The following is a 3,107-nucleotide window of genomic DNA, read 5'->3' on the forward strand; positions in this document are numbered from 1 at the left end:
TGAAATCACCTGAGCCTCACTTTTGAAAACTTCAAAAATAACTGGGAGATTTGGTGGGGCTTGGGGTGGGATGGAGGTGGTAATATCCTTTATAATAATCACACCAGTGAGGGGCTTGCTTGTGCAGTTTTCACACAAGTATCAGGGTGTGATGGAATGTCAGCAGAAGTCACAGGCAAAGGATACAAATGTATTTTATGTTGATAAAGGATATGGCTTATTATACAGATGGGAAAACTAAGCACTCTTCTCATTAAAGGAACAAGTTTCATGGACATGTAACTCCATGAATCAGGTACCATAATATCAAAGCTCCCATAGGGACCCATGACAGGCTCTCTTCACTGAACTTACAGCGTTTTTAATACCCTCTGTTAGATTAAAAAAAAAAAAAAAAAAAAAAAAAAAAAAAAAAAAAATATATATATATATATATATATATATATATATATGTATATATGTGTTGTTTTTTTCTTTAACTTCCATGGCTGAGTGTTTTTGTAAGTAATGTTTCATTAAGTCAAAAATGGTAGCCAAAAGGACCTGTCTTGGATCATGGAGTCTGAACTGCCAGCAGCATGGCTAAATGGAAAAGACAGCATGTACACCCTCCCAGTTCCTGCTGGAACTTCAAATTAATTTCCAGGTGCCTATTTCTGCAGATTATTTTAGCCGGGCACCATTGAACACCAGGAGCCTCCCCTTGTTGTTTACACGTGGGCTTCCAGGACCATTGTCCCAGCCAATCTACAGGAGTAGCCATTTCTTTACGCAGACTCTGGGCCTATCCCGGAGCTGGCCCCACTTCACCGTCTCCACCCCTTGTCTATAGCTCATTCAAATCTTTCAGGCTACCCCTTTCTTCCCCTCCCCCCACTTGACGTATAAAAGTGTTTGCAAAACTCTGGGGCAGTGGACATGCTGTCTTTCCCACCTAGCCATGTTGCTGGTGGTTTAGTCTCCATGCCCCAGGACTGGTCTTTTTGCTAGCATTTTTGGCTCAGTAAGACCTTGTTTATAAAAAGACTTTCAGCCACGGAAGTTAAAAATTTTGTGCTTAACATTTGGCCCCATATGTGGGCAACGCTTTGGAGAAGCAGAGAGGGGTGCCGCTCTCTCGAGTCTGAGTGTGACGTCCACAGAACCCGCCTGAGGCTCATCGAACTCTGGGTGCCATCACTTTCTGCCCCTCCTAAGCCTTGGATCTTGGGAACCCTCACTCTGTGATAGAAGCATATGGCTTTATTGCACCAGGGTGGGGTATTCTTTCAGGAAAGGTTCCATAGGTGCAGCTCAAAAAGTCATGGGGGTTTGTTCCCTCATCTCGGTACCAGGTCGGTACAGCGAATGTGAAGGAGAGACTCACTGGTTCTTCTTCTGATTTGTGATTTTTTTCCAGGGACACCCTGTTTTCCTGTACCTGTGTTTGCTTTTTCGTCTGAGAGAATGAACTCATAGTGACATCTGGTGGCCATTCCACGTAAATAATTTGCAGTTTTGTTCCAAATCAAAGCCTTTAGTTTAGCTTTGGAAATTATGTAAGGATGCGCTTTCCACTGTGAAGATAATAGAATAGGCAGTGACCCACTGGGGAGGGGCACTCACGAAGCAGCATTCTACTAACCAGATCCTATTTCCCGGATTTGATTAAACACAAGCAGCTGAAGTCTACTAAATCTGACCCAACTTTGTCCATCCTCCTTAAAACACTCAAGGTCAAATAAAAAGTTTTGTGTCTTCTTGCCTTTCTCCTACACAGCGGGGACCAGCCCTGGCCTGCAGATTCAGCATGAATCTAGTTCTCTGCAAAAACCACGAGGACTATTTGGATAGGCCTGAGTATGTCATGGCCTTCTTTTGGCACAGAGAAGTAAAGGTCCATATTCCCAGGTGGGAGCCTGCATCATGAATGCAGAAAACAAGACTGTCAGGGTCGGATACAATGGAATGGCAGCCAAATGGGTACAGCGACGACCTCTTGCCTTGCAGGAGGACAGCAGAGAGGAAGCTGGATACCAAATACCCTTATGTGTGCCATGCCTAACTGAATGCCATCGGGAACAAAAACTCGGTCAACGTGAAAGGCTCTACTACTATGTATGTGGCCTTGTTCCAATGTAATGAATGTGCTAAGCTCGTCATCCAGGCAGGTATCAGGAAGTTATTTTCATGTCCCATAAATACCATGATGGTGAGGAGACAACAGCTGCGAGGCTCATGTTTGGTATGGCTGAGGTTACCTTTAGGAAATTCACACTAAACTGCAGCAAGATTGTCACTGACTTTGATTCAATTAACAGCAGCAAGTCAGAAGCTTCAGTGAGTTATATCTCATGAAACCTCTAAAAGACTGGGATCATCTTCTTCTCAGGAGCTGCTGATGCCTTTCATCTTGAAGTTACATGTAACTTATTAAGAGCCAGTTCAACAAAAGTAGACATCTAAAAAACATAAAGCTTCGAATCGCCCTGACTCTCCCTCCTGTCATGTGGAATCTGCATCTGTTTACGCTATTGATTTAGGGTTTAAAAGGTAAAGGAAACTGTAGATGGGCTGCCACAAAGGGCTGAAGTGGGGTGCCTCCCTTTGTGTGTCCCGGTTCACTGGGATGCTGGTGGCTGTGCAGAAGGGCATCAGCATGTCTTTGTCATCCAGTGCATCTCACAGCTGCTTCTCGCTGCTACATGTGCTGGAAGGACAAATAAATGATTGTGTTCCTAGCGGGATGAACAGAACATCTGGCCCAAATGAAGCAAAACATGCAGTGCCCTTGGGGAAAAACAAATCTAGGACCCACATGACAGTGGCATTAAAGTATATGCTTTAGAGGTTTAAGGAAACTCCCACCCACCCACCCACCCATCCATCCAAAAACACCTAGACAGGATGGCGCATCTGTCCTGACAGTCGATGAGCATGACTGCGCTCTGGATACTCTCTCTGCTTCTGCCGTCCTGCTACCCACTGGACAGTGTGGCACGTTGTCCCTCTGGGAGAGGGGGTCTCTGTTGTTTTTGCCTCTTATTGTATTTTGCCTCCTTGTTTTGGTCACAAGGAGGTCTTACACTGGTTTATCTGAATACTGAGTTGCTCCCAGAGCGGGCAGC

General features: G+C 44.9%; 1 pseudogene; it reads left to right on the forward strand.

Annotated features, from left to right (window-relative positions):
• The first annotated feature begins 1,789 nt into the window (after positions 1-1,789).
• Positions 1,790-2,337, forward strand: LOC148759296 (deoxycytidylate deaminase pseudogene; annotated as a pseudogene).
• The last annotated feature ends 770 nt before the right edge of the window (positions 2,338-3,107 follow it).

This window comes from Rhinolophus sinicus, chromosome 1, assembly GCF_057876585.1.
Source record: "Rhinolophus sinicus isolate RSI-liver-muscle chromosome 1, RSI-T2T, whole genome shotgun sequence".
Taxonomy (NCBI): domain Eukaryota; kingdom Metazoa; phylum Chordata; class Mammalia; order Chiroptera; family Rhinolophidae; genus Rhinolophus; species Rhinolophus sinicus.